Below are 14,360 nucleotides of genomic sequence, written 5' to 3'. Positions count from 1 at the left end.
AAGATGGAGGAAGCGTATGTTGGTGAACTCAGTTTCAGCAACCCATGTGTATGTGAGGGTAAACGAAGAGACGCCAACCAGGGTCAGGGAGGGGAACTTGACAGCCACTGAAGTGTAGGCTCACTAATCTTTCCGATACCCATGAGGGTAGAACCTCCCTGGCCAGTGGCTGCTCACCACCTTACCACCTATGTGTATTAAGGTCATTGTAGGTACCTGTTCTTACATACAGGGAGAGGGTGTGTTCTTGTACTCGTGGGGACCCCGTCTCTTGAACTGTTCTCCATGATAAAGTCTTTTTACATTGCTGTATGCCGTCAGCGTCCCCTGTCTCAGAACTCATGGCATACCATTCCTCTCCCAAACTTGTGATGTAGAAGTGTTTCTTTTACGTCTTGTCAAGGAAGATTATTTAATTTCATGTTATGACCTCTGGTTGTTCTATCCCGGCATTTTCAAAGAAAGTTTCACTGTCCGCCTCATCAAGATTATTTAAAAAACTTGAAGATGATAATGAGATCACTCCTTATTTTTCTCTCTTCCATGGCTAACAAATATTTGGCCTCTGTAACATAGCTTTCTTAAGTCTCTTACCGAGTCCTTGTTTATCTTATCTGTACCTCCTCTATTAGTTCTCTCTGTGTTACTTTAAGGCGATGACCAAACTGGAGAAGTGTATTCTTATTTTGGTCTAACGTAGGATGTAAACAGCTTTACTGAATGCGTTTTATCCATAGTGTTGAATGCTATTCTAATACTTGCCAACATTTGGCTTTGTCTCCTTTTGGGAAAGATGTCTACTTCCAAGTCTCTCTCTCTCACACAAACAGATTCCTGTGGCTTATTTTCCTGCAAGATAATATTCATATCGAGGCTTGCTTTCACTGTCTCCCATCCCCATAACTTTACATTTACTCGGGTTGCTTATTGTCAACTATGCATTAGATCATTCTTGGAGTTTGCTTAGATCATCTTGTAAGCTGATGCAATCCTTCACGCTTTTCCCTCGGTGACATTCCCTCGTACACAAACATATTGGCATAGGAACCTAATCCTTCTGGCAAGTCATTTCTATTAATCAAGAAAAGCTATGGTCCTAGAATACATCCCTGAGGGACGCCATATGTGACCTCAACCCATTTCCAGAAGGTTCCCCCGACACGCGTCCTTTGTCCCCTTCCACTATGATTATCTTCCAGCCACTGAAGGAGTCTTCCTTCTTCATTGCTTCCTAAATATCCAGCTTCTGTTCCATCCTGCTGTATGACACAGTGTCAAATGCTCTCTGGCAGTCCAGATGGAGACGATTCACCTAGCCTTCTCATTTGTCTACAACAGAGCTCACTCTCTCTCAGAAATTAACAATATCATGAAGGGCAGTATGAGTTATAAACTAAATACAAAATATATAAGGAGAAATACGGAAAAGCTTACAGTTGAGGAAACACGGTAGAATATTATTCCTGCCTCGTTTGGCATTGTTCCTCCGTGTTCATACTGGGATTTAAAAGATTTATGAATTGTTTGCACCTGATGAGACTAATTGTCTCCGTGAAACATGTAGTGTTGTATGCATAGAAAAATTACATTTTAATTAAGATTACAAGAATCACCACTGAAGTGCGGTTTCACCTTCATATATATATATATATATGTATATATATATATATATATATATATATATATATATATATATATATATTTTTTTTTTTTTTTTTTTTTATACTTTGTCGCTGTCTCCCGCGTCTGCGAGGTAGCGCAAGGAAACAGACGAAAGAAATGGCCCAACCCCCCCCCCCCCCATACACATGTACATACACATGTCCACACACGTGTATACATACCTACACAGCTTTCCATGGTCCACCCCAGACGCCTCACATGCCTTGATTCACTCCACTGACAGCACGTCAACCCCTGTATACCACATCGCTCCAATTCACTCTATTCCTTGCCCTCCTTACACCCTCCTGCATGTTCAGGCCCCGATCACACAAAATCTTTTTCACTCCATCTTTCCACCTCCAATTTGGTCTCCCTCTTCTCCTCGTTCCCTCCACCTCCGACACATATATCCTCTTGGTCAATCTTTCCTCACTCATTCTCTCCATGTGCCCAAACCATTTCAAAACACCCTCTTCTGCTCTCTCAACCACGCTCTTTTTATTTCCACACATCTCTCTTACCCTTACGTTACTTACTCGATCAAACCACCTCACACCACACATTGTCCTCAAACATCTCATTTCCAGCACATCCATCCTCCTGCGCACAACTCTATCCATAGCCCACGCCTCGCAACCATACAACATTGTTGGAACCACTATTCCTTCAAACATACCCATTTTTGCTTTCCGAGATAATGTTCTCGACTTCCACACATTTTTCAAGGCTCCCAAAATTTTCGCCCCCTCCCCCACCCTATGATCCACTTCCGCTTCCATGGTTCCATCCGCTGACAGATCCACTCCCAGATATCTAAAACACTTCACTTCCTCCAGTTTTTCTCCATTCAAACTTACCTCCCAATTGACTTGACCCTCAACCCTACTGTACCTAATAACCTTGCTCTTATTCACATTTACTCTTAACTTTCTTCTTCCACACACTTTACCAAACTCAGTCACCAGCTTCTGCAGTTTCTCACATGAATCAGCCACCAGCGCTGTATCATCAGCGAACAACAACTGACTCACTTCCCAGGCTCTCTCATCCCCAACAGACTTCATACTTGCCCCTCTTTCCAGGACTCTTGCATTCACCTCCCTAACAACCCCATCCATAAACAAATTAAACAACCATGGAGACATCACACACCCCTGCCGCAAACCTACATTCACTGAGAACCAATCACTTTCCTCTCTTCCTACACGTACACATGCCTTACATCCTCGATAAAAACTTTTCACTGCTTCTAACAACTTGCCTCCCACACCATATATTCTTAATACCTTCCACAGAGCATCTCTATCAACTCTATCATATGCCTTCTCCAGATCCATATATATATATATATATATATATATATATATATATATATATATATATATATATATATATATATATATAAATCTCACTCCGTTTGTTCTCTTCATTACTGGAGATGGCCCTAGACCAGCCCGGGCAGATATCTTTACAATCAGAAACTTCATTTCAAAAGTAATAAAACCTAACCATCATCATTTTTTCCTCGTAGTCTTTATATATATATATATATATATATATATATATATATATATATATATATATATATATATATATATATATATATAGGGGAGAAAGGGGAGAAAGAATACTTCCCACGTATTCCCTGCGTGTCGTAGAAGGCGACTAAAAGGGGAGGGAGCGGGGGGCTGGAAATCCTCCCCCTCTCGTTTTTTTTTTAGTTTTCCAAAAGAAGGAACAGAGAATTGGGCCAGGTGAGGGTATTCCCTCAAGGCCCAGTCCTCTGTTCTTAACGCTACCTCGCTAATGCGGGAAATGGCGAATAGTTTGAAAGAAAGAAAGATATATATATATATATATATACACAGTATCATTATTTTTTCTTTAAATACTTTCACGTTTCGTGAGTCGGTAATGGACGTCACCCTTGCCCACTGTCTTTCATGTATGCAAATGAGGCGCGTGTTGAAAGCGTTGAGAGGCATCTGTGTCGCAGGTGTTGCTGTGGGCGTGGGTGACCTCAAGGTGACCTTGCGGGGGGAGGAGGAGGTAAAGTTGCTGGGGCAGAGGGGGAAGAGGTGAGGGACACATGGGGGGTAGGACGTGTACGCTACAAGGTGAAATAGGGTCACTAAAATGGTTAACGGCCTCGTACATCCCCTGGGTGATGACGTCGGCAGATGGTGGAGGGAGAAGGTGGAAGGGGAGAGAGGAGGAAGGGGAGGGAGTGAGAGAGGAGGAAGGGGAGGGAGTTAGAGAGGAGGAAGGGGAGGGAGTGAGAGAGGAGGAAGAGGAGGGAGTGAGAGAGGAGGAAGAGGAGGGAGTGAGAGAGGAGGAAGAGGAGGGAGTGAGAGAGGAGGAAGGGGAGGGAGTTAGAGAGGAGGAAGGGGAGGGAGTTAGCGAGGAGGAAGGGGAGGGAGTGAGAGAGGAGGAAGGGGAGGGAGTGAGAGAGGAGGAAGGGGAGGGAGTGAGAGAGGAGGAAGGGGAGGGAGTGAGAGAGGAGGAAGGGGAGGGAGTGAGAGAGGAGGAAGGGGAGGGAGTGAGAGAGGAGGAAGAGGAGGGAGTCAGAGAGGAGGAAGAGGAGGGAGTGAGAGAGGAGGAAGGGGAGGGAGTGAGAGAGGAGGAAGGGGAGGGAGTGAGAGAGGAGGAAGGGGAGGGAGTGAGAGAGGAGGAAGGGGAGGGAGTGAGAGAGGAGGAAGGGGAGGGAGTGAGAGAGGAGGAAGGGGAGGGAGTGAGAGAGGAGGAAGAGGAGGGAGTGAGAGAGGAGGAAGGGGAGGGAGTGAGAGAGGAGGAAGGGGAGGGAGTCAGAGAGGAGGAAGGGGAGGGAGTTAGAGAGGAGGAAGGGGAGGGAGTGAGAGAGGAGGAAGGGGAGGGAGTGAGAGAGGAGGAAGGGGAGGGAGTGAGAGAGGAGGAAGGGGAGGGAGTGAGAGAGGAGGAAGGGGAGGGAGTGAGAGAGGAGGAAGGGGAGGGAGTGAGAGAGGAGGAAGGGGAGGGAGTGAGAGAGGAGGAAGGGGAGGGAGTTAGAGAGGAGGAAGGGGAGGGAGTGAGAGAGGTGGAAGGGGAGGGAGTGAGAGAGGAGGAAGGGGAGGGAGTGAGAGAGGTGGTGGAGGGTGAGGAAGATTTTTCGTACAGGAGCCGCGCGGTAATGAGCGAAAGTCTCTGCATGTACGATTTTTTTTTTTTTTCTTTCGTTCTGTTTGATTCAGAAATCAGTGTGTATCTTTTTTTTTTCTTTATGTGTTGATGGTTGCAACACATTTTCTTCTTGATTGATTTGATGTTTGTCTGATGGTTCAGATATTCTCTCTCTCTCTCTCTCTCTCTCTCTCTCTCTCTCTCTCTCTCTCTCTCTCTCTCTCTCTCTCTCTCGGGAGCGACGATTCATAATTTCACAACATCGTGTTTTGTTTGTCTTTGCTTGTGTTCCTATGAAATTTTGTTTGCCAGTTTGTTGCTGTTGTTGTTGTTGTTGTTATTGTTGTTGTGGATAGCGCTGAAGGTGTTCTTGTCAATGTGTTGCAGATCAAGACACAATGAGCGAAATGATTGTTCTCATTATTTGTTCATTTGTTCCGATATCTCGCTGAGTAGTGATGTTTGTAGTCCACATCTTGTTTTTTTTTTTTTTCTCTTCCTCTTCTTCCTTCTTCACTTGTCCTCTTCTTCCTTCTTCACTTCCTGTTACGCTTCTTTATGCTTGTAATTCTTTCCCGTCTATTTACCTGCCTTCCACTGCCATTTTGTTTGTTTGTTTGTTTTCTTACCACATTGTTCCTGGGAGATGATGTCTATCTTTTATATTTTTTTGCTCTATATTTAATTTTCCATTTTGGGACCAGGAATAATTTCCTGGATCTGCTCGTGTATTTCCCCTTTTCCTTCCATCCATTACTGGTTGGTAATTCCAATCCTTATTTCTCTTTTATTATTCTCATCCACTTAGTACTTGGGGAATATTCCCACCCTTCCATTCCATCCTTTTTTTTTTCCTTTTCTTTTCTTCCAGCTGGTATTAGGGTATAATTCCCGGGGGCTCTTGACAGCAGACGGCCGTAAACCAGACTCTGAACCAACAGTAATTCTGGTCCAGCTGCTCCGCCTCTCATGTTATGACGGAGTTGGCTGTGATGGGCCTCTTGAGGGAGGGGTGTGGTGTGGGAGGGCCAGGGTGAGGGTCATATCACCGCCTCCACCCCCACACGGCAGCAGAGGGCAGGGTCGCTCGCTACCTGTCGTTGTATATCAAGTGACTTGTAATCTCCCCTGATGATGTAAGCATTACACGAAAGTGCACTTGGGAGCATCTCGTGTTTCATTTCCTCGTGGACTCATATAGTAAAGCCAATAGAGTGTCATATTTAGGGTATTTAGCTGGGGTTGTGCCCTCAACTACAACTTACTCCAAGACAGAATGTTTACATCAAGGTTGTATCACCCTCCGCTACTGTGATCATACGTCACAACACACCAGGTTATACTGCAGGTCTCCTCCTCCTCCTCCTTCCTCCCCTCAGTCTTATCCTATCTTGCTGTGTCAAGCTTTCAGTCACGTGGAATCACACACACATTTCTAGTTAATGATAATCCAATAGATCCAGGCCATTTGTGGTAATGCAACTGAACAGTTGGATAACAGAGTTCGTGGTCTGTGGGACGCACTCGAGTGTATCGAACGTCAGGTTGCGTGTGAGTGTGTGTGAGTGTGTGTGAGTGAGTGAGTGTACCATGAGAGCTTCCACGGGAGGACTGAGAGGGCTAATGTTTATTCATTTTCCGTGTGGCTGTGATGGGTCGTCTCGGGCATGTGTGGGGGGAAACCTGGTCGAGTCTTGTTTGGTCGACTGTGAGAGCTGGAACTCGACCAACAGTGCCCAGGGTGATGTAGTAAGTAGCCCCAGCAGTGCTCTTAACTTTTTCTTAACCCCACAGGCAAGAAATGTAATAGGGTCACTGTCATCTGAGAACCCTGGACCAAACTAGACACCCTGAGTGGACAGAAGGAAAAGTTGGCCTAATTGTGCCACAGAATAAACCCAGAGTCATCGTCCATCACTGGATCATAAGGCGGCGCTACGCTCATTACATCGGCGAGAGTCTTATTATTACTTGTGGGAAAAGAAAGAGAAATATCTCATCAATTCCGAGTCAGCTCGAGTTAGGACGTGGGCTGGTGACGTTCGCCAGTGGTTCGTTATCTTCAGGAAACCCGAAGCTACCGGAGAACCTCTTCATAACTGCGTTTTCCTCGCGTCTTATCACTTGACACCACGAGCGTTGATGAGTCGCCTCTTGCCCCCCCTAAGCGCCATCAGTCACTAAGGTTTACGAGGTGTGGCCGTCATCCCTGATGATCGCACTTAAAGCGACGCTTGAGCCAGACACTTTCTCTCGCCCCTGAGGAAGATCTGCGATAAGTAAAAGTTTTTTTTTCAAAAATATCAGATTCCTGTTGCCTGAAGGTCAGTACTTCAGCGGACGGCGATCAGGACTGGTGTGTGTGTGTGTGTGTGTGTGTGTGTGTGTGTGTGTGTATGACTCGGGCAGTGAATGAGTTCAGTTTAGATCTTCGCCCAGGGTGGCGTCACGTAGGAATCTGAAGGAAGGAAATGAGTCTGATTGCGCCTCTTCTTCCGGCCATCGCTGGCACTCTTATCCCCAGAGAGAGAGAGAGAGAGAGAGAGAGAGAGAGAGAGAGAGAGAGAGAGAGAGAGAGAGAGAGAGAGAGAGAGAGAGACAGAGAGAGAGAGAGAGAGAGAGAGAGAGAGAGAGAGAGAGATCGGTGTTAGTAAACTATTCAGAGGGAGAGTCGCACGCAGCCTTGAGTCTTCTCGTCTGGAGGACCTACGCGACGCGGTTCACAACGCTGTCTCTGATCCTCTTGATATTAGTATTTACTACGTCACCCAAGGTGACAGCGGAGAGCCCGCTGAGCGTGAGGGGCGGCATCCGCTGCGTCACAGCGAGAAAGGTCTATCAGTAACCTCCGAAGCGGACGATAATTGCAGTACTTTCATGTAATTGTCCGGGTCAATTTGTGGAAGATGACCGGAGGGGGAGGCGGGGATGGGATTGGAAAAGATGCTGGCGGGGTTTTAAGTGGACTATCCCTTCGGGGATGGGGGGGAGGTGGGGTGCCAAAGGACATTATTTGGTTGGGAGGATATCCTTGCGATCCTCGAAGGACGACGCTGGGGTCATAAGAGTTGGGGGTGTCCACGGGACACGGAAGGACTTAGCTGGTACAGTTAGGGTGTCCCTAAAGCTCTGAATGGCGTAAGGGATAGAGGAGTTGCCCTAGGCCCTGAAGGAGACAAGTGTCAGAGAAACCGTTCAGGAGCTGAAGGACGTCGGGGGTCTGATGAGCCGGCCAGGAGCTGATAGGAGGTTGGGTCCACTTTGGTCTTGCTTCCTCGATGATGATGATGATACATCGCTCTGATGATCAGGGAGAGGTTGGAGTGGTCGGTACACTTCAAGCTGTAACTTGAAGGTGGTACTCGTCCTATGTTTTCCTTCGGCTTCAAGCTGTAACTTAAAGGTGGTACTCGTCGTATGTTTTCGTTTGGCTTCAAGCTGTAACTTGAAGGTGTCATTTGTCAGATGTGCTCCGTCTTGTGTATGGAGAGAACAGTGCTGTTTATTCGGGAAATGAATTGCTCATGTGTGAAGAAAGAGATAGAGATATATATTACTTCGCTCTGAACATGTGATACACACACACACACACACACACACACACACACACACACATATATATATATATATATATATATATATATATATATATATATATATATATATATATATATATATATATATATATATATATTCCTATGAGTCCACGGGGAAAATTAACATGATGAGTTCCCAAGTGCATTTTCGTGTAATGATCACATCATCAGGGGAGACACAAGAAAAAAATATAACAGTCAGTTGATATATAACGAAGAGACGTAGCTAGGACACCATTTAGTAAACATGCGATTGTCCAAGACAGACAACGAGCGTATCATAAACTTATTATGTTGACAAGAAGGTGAATTGTTTACAAATTTCATCAACAATAAAGTTACCCAATTTGTATAGACCTTCACTAATATTAAGGTTATATTTCTCTCTTGTGTCTCCCCTGATGATGTGATTATTATACGAAAGTGCACTTGGGAACTTATCGTGTTTTCATTTTCCCCGTGGACTCATAGAATGTACTTGATCACGCGCAAAATTGTGATCCTTTCCAATATATATATATATATATATATATATATATATATATATATATATATATATATATATATATATATTTATATATATATATATTATCCCTGGGGATAGGGGATTAAGAATGCTTCCCACGTATTCCCTGCGTGTCGTAGAAGGCGACTAAAAGGGGAGGGAGCGGGGGGCTGGAAATCCTCCCCTCTCGTTTTTTTTTTTTTTTTTTTTCCAAAAGAAGGAACAGAGGGGGCCAGGTGAGGATATTCCAAAAAAGGCCCAGTCCTCTGTTCTTAACGCTACCTCGCTAACGCGGGAAATGGCAAATAGTTTAAAAGAAAAAAAAAATATATATATATATATACAGAGAGAGAGAGAGAGAGAGAGAGAGAGAGAGAGAGAGATTCATGACACTTCACCATACCTTCAAACTACTATCTCCCTAAACCCCGAGATCCAATAAACCTTGCACACCACCACGCCAAGCCTAAGTTCAAAGGTTTAATGTATCCACAGGTTTAAAGCTCTCCCGGACTCGAGTGTGTGTGTGTGTGTGTGTGTGTGTGTGTGTGTGTGTGTGTGTGTGTGTGTGTGTGTGTGTGTGTGTCAGTCTCGACAGTGTTGATATTCCCAAGGCTTCGCTGACGAGGCCAGACACCTCGGGGAGCACCAGGAGAAAGTCGTGTTTAATATAACTGTTTAATGTAACCTAGACAGTGAGGGTGAAGGGGGGGGGGAAACGCCATGTTTTGGAAGTTACGTAAAGACGTTTTTCTTATGTAATGTCTATAGGTGTTTAGGCCCAAGTGGTTTTTTTTTTTTCTATTGATTTAATAAACTCTCTCTCTCTCTCTCTCTCTCTCTCTCTCTCTCTCTCTCTCTCTCTCTCTCTGCACGAACAGCAGCTGGAAGCGACTTGTTACTGGAATTATGATCAAGCCGTTGTGTTAGCTGGGGTTGTAGATAGACCTGCAGCTTGCTCCATGACAAGCTATTTAGCTAGGGTTGTACCCAGAGTTATAGCTTGCTCCATGACAAGCTATTTAGCTATGGTTGTACCCAGAGTTATAGCTTCCTCCATGACAAGCTATTTAGCTAGGGTTGTACCCAGAGTTATAGCTTGCTCCATGACAAGCTATTTAGCTAGGGTTGTACCCAGAGTTATAGCTTGCTCCATGGCAGGTTATTTAGGTGAGGGCTGTATCCACAACCCCGGCTTACTTCGTGACAGGTTACTGGGCTGGGGTTGTATCCAGAATTATAACCGTTTTCATGACGGCTTATTTAGGTGGGATTATACCCACAACCAGAACTCACACCATGACACGTTATTCAGATGGGCTTGTGAATTTTTGTGACAATGTTATTTCATCAGGGTTGTACACGGGGCGCTTTGAAATTCGTTTCTTCATATCTTTTTTTCTAGTTATGATTCGCTTTATAAAATGTTAGTTAGGACTTTGATTATAACAGGATAATTGGAAATTGTTGATTGAACTTAGAATATGACTCTTTTATGAGACGTAAGATCGAGTTCTGTTCAGCTTCGCGTTTCTGTTCGTCTATATCAGGGAAGGTGAAATTGTACCTGAGGTGTTGAGTTTCATATCTATCAGGGTACCTGAAATTGTTCCTGAAATGTAGACGTTTGTCTAAATCAGGAGAGCTTAGGTTGTACCTGAAGTGTGGAGGTTTGTATCAGGAAAGCTGAAGTTGTACCTGAAGTGTGGAGGTTTGTATCAGGAAAGCTGAAGTTGTACCTGAAGTGTGGAGGTTTGTATCAGGAAAGCTGAAGTTGTACCTGAAGTGTGGAGGTTTGTATCAGGAAAGCTGAAGTTGTTCCTGAAGTGTGGCCATTCGTCTGTATCAGGGAAACTGAAATTGTTCCTGAATTATATATAATCTTATGTTGATAATTCGTGTCATGTTGACTTAGAATAATTTTATGTTGATATTTCGTGTCATGTTGACTTAGATAGTTATACTTAAGTTTTAACTAATATTATGACTTAGAAGTTGTCTTTTCTGCGTTGATGATGGACATTTGGTGGTAATGCCACTGTGAAATGATGGTGAGATTATCACTCATCGTTTGAACTGAGGAGATTCAGTCATCGTTGGAAAGATTTTTATTTTGTGTTTACTGAGTGTTGTGTCTTGCTGTACTCGAAAAGAAGCTGTTCTATTTTTTTGTATAAGTGGTTGTTGTCAAAGCAGAAAGCTGGTATATTCACGCGTTGATGAAGCAAAAAAAGTGAGAGGTCTGGTCATAAAAAGACTGTAATTAAGAGCTGAAGAGAGTGTGTTGAAATGGTTTGGTCGCATGGAGAGAATGAGTAAGGAAAGGTTGACTAAGAATATATATGTTCAGAGGTGGATGGAACAAGGAGAACGGGAGACCAAATTGGAGGTGGAAGGATGGAGTGAAAAAGGTTTGGACCAATCGGGGCCTGACCATGCAGGAGAGTGAAAGGCGTGCACGGGATAGGGTGAATTAGAACGATGTGGTATACAGGGATAGTCGTACTATCAGTGGACTGATTCAGGGCATGTGAAGCGTCCGGGATAAACCGTGGTAAGGTCTGTGGGGTCTGGATGTGGATAGGGAGCTGTGGTTTCGGTGCATTACCCATAACAGCTAAAGAATGAAATTGAGCCAATTCGGCCTTTCTTCATCTGTTACTGGCGCTACTTCACGAATGTGGGAGATGGTTTTCAAGTAATGAAAAAAAAAATGATAGGTGTTATGGGATTCAACCTCTTTTAGGTTCTGGGGAACAGCCACCTTTGCCGAGGCTGTACTGTCTTTCAGGTGACATGGGTACATTCTAGCCAAGGTTTTTATAGCTAAACAGAGGTCTGTCCTACCCGTGCCACTTAGTGCAGCGCAGCCTTGAAGCTGCACGAACATCCCCCTCTATAAAGGGGGTCCTGGGGTTTAGTTTATCATAATCTCCTTTCCTTAAATTCGCATTGACTTTGGCTGAGAAGGTTTCGCATTGTTAAGTGGTCGCCACCCATAGCCATCTCCAGGAAACCACTTTTGAACTTGGCATTCAGCTGCTCGCGTATCCTCTTCCCTCACAGTGTACAAACCCTGAGCCTGATCATAGCTATTCTTCAACAGCTAGTTTACTCATGATGATTTCCAGTTGTGTTTTAATGAGTTACGTCCGTCTGTTTATTGGTTTATTCAATATTCTTGTTGATGTAATCACTTGCTGGCTCGCCCTGTAACCTCGCCAATAGTATTCACTTCTGCCTTGTAGATATATTTAATGTCAATATTTCTTGTGGACCATAAGTTGATGATTACACGTCTTCAGGATCAATAAGAACGATTGCTGAGGATGGTCTGCTGAGTATCAATAAAGTGCGATAGATATTGATGAATTATTGAGTTCTGAAAGGTAGAGGAAGCGTAGGGCCTGTAAACATTTATAATAATTAAAGTTTTGGTAATACATAACTCTTTGTGATTTCCAGATATTACCGGAAGCCTCAACTAATGTTTCATTTTTGAATGACTTCAGTTATTTTCTTGGTCGTTTGAAATAGTATAAAAAAGACTAGAGCTATTCTATAGATCACTAAGTCAAAGTAATGTTGTCTTCACAAATTTACTCTCCTGGCAAAAATTATACGCTGAATCATTAGGTGGCAAGACCTTTGTATTGTACATATCTGATAATTATCGTAAATGGCAGCGCCTGATCAGTCCACGCGATATTTTACCACAAGCCTTTAACAACGGGTTAGCCACAGGTCTTTAGCTAGTCATTTTTGCAATTACGTATGTTTAATGAGTTTGATACGATTACTGGCTTAATGACCGTTAGATCTTGATTACCATTAAAACCAATAACATGCCAACATTATACACGCCCTGGCTAAACCAAGTCGTAACCTCAAGTACGTAAATTCAACACAAAAAGCACGATACTTTCAGAGGGACTGTGATGTACTGTTGGCCTTGAGAGGAACGGTCTCGGTGGTCGACCGTGGGAGGTAGGTGAGGTGTTAGGACATTCATTTGGGAAAATATTTATCCAACACGTTCACATTGTTTAGATTTTTCCTTTATCATATGAATAATTGTTGCCTCAGAGCAAATTGGTTTTGTCAGAATCAAATTACTCTTCATATTCACTGTCAATAGAGTAATCATTTGTAAATAGAGAAAAAAAAACAAACATTCATTTTTATCGGGCAAAATGCATCATTAGTACCGGGATGGCGGGAAAAAAAAACGCCTCAATCACATCCACAGAAAACGTCATGGTTTTTATTTGCCCTCGAACAACGGCGTCAGGCACAACCTACCATCAGCTTCCTTCCATGATTATTTTGCTGCTTTAAACGCCCTCTGTCTTCATATAGCAGCCACAGTATACGAGGCATTTAACGAACATATTAGTATGTCCCATGGAGGTATACGTAGCTTATTTCTTCTGGCTTATTTCAACAGATTTTTCAAATTTATTCAGGGGGGAAAAAAATGTCTTATGGAGACACATCCTGTTTCAACAGCTTAACTTAAAGACTTAGAGAGAGACACAAGAACTAAGCTTAGACCGTACACAAGACTATGGTCTGCTTATTCATGATATATATCTTTATGATTATGATAATTTGGTGAAAAAAAGTATAATAAATGAGTAAAAGCTAAAGACAGTTATCTGTGATAAAGAGATAATACTCACCAACGTATAAATAATTACGAAGAACGAGTCGTGTTCGTTAAGCGTTGTCAAGCGTTAAATATGTGATGGATTTATGGTCAACAGGCCACGTGTGGGTAAGGTGGAAAGTGTTAAGCATCATGTCTCCCATAGAGAAAAATGCACTTTCTCGTATATATTTGCGTAGGAACCTTTGTCGTTTTAGTGGTGCAGAGGAACCTCACATCGGTGAGAGGATTCGTACCCCACCTTCTCTCTCTCTCTCTCTCTCTCTCTCTCTCTCTCTCTCTCTCTCTCTCTCTCTCTCTCTCTCTCTCTCTCTCTCTCTCTCTCTCTCTCTCCCCATATTTCAATCGGCCCAATACATCACAAGACGCCTCAAGCCTGTACGTCCCTCCTCACATTAACCCTAGGATGAAGGCAGGTTATTCATAACATAAACCTCTACCCACAGATGCTGACGATTCAGCGCAAAGTTCATACACACATCCACAAACGTGTGTGTGTGTGTGTGTTGGGTGTGTGTGTGTGTGTGTGTGTGTGTGTGTGTGTTGGTGTGTGTGTGTGTGTGTGTGTGTGTGTGTGTGTGAAGTAGATCTGGACACCATCGTAATGCCAGGTTCACCGAGTATATTACTATTAACTTAGGCGCTTAGCAAGTGCTATACAGGAGGAGGGTTAGCTGGGCTGGTACTCTATGTGTGTGACCTTGGTTACTGATGTCTCACACACACTCCAGCCCCTGGGAATGGACACCCTGGAGACGATTGTCTGGCGGCGGCTCACACCTGCGGTATA

The 14,360-nt window shown here is 43.8% G+C and overlaps 1 protein-coding gene across 1 annotated transcript in view; it reads left to right on the top strand.

Annotated features, from left to right (window-relative positions):
* The window catches only part of LOC139750044 (uncharacterized), a 400,638-nt gene that overhangs the window by 350,082 nt on the left and 36,196 nt on the right, over window positions 1-14,360 (top strand). The window lies entirely within an intron of this gene.

This window comes from Panulirus ornatus, chromosome 9 (genome assembly GCF_036320965.1).
Source record: "Panulirus ornatus isolate Po-2019 chromosome 9, ASM3632096v1, whole genome shotgun sequence".
Taxonomy (NCBI): domain Eukaryota; kingdom Metazoa; phylum Arthropoda; class Malacostraca; order Decapoda; family Palinuridae; genus Panulirus; species Panulirus ornatus.
Note: the sequence above shows the minus strand (reverse complement) of the source record. Positions and strands in the feature narration are given on the sequence as shown.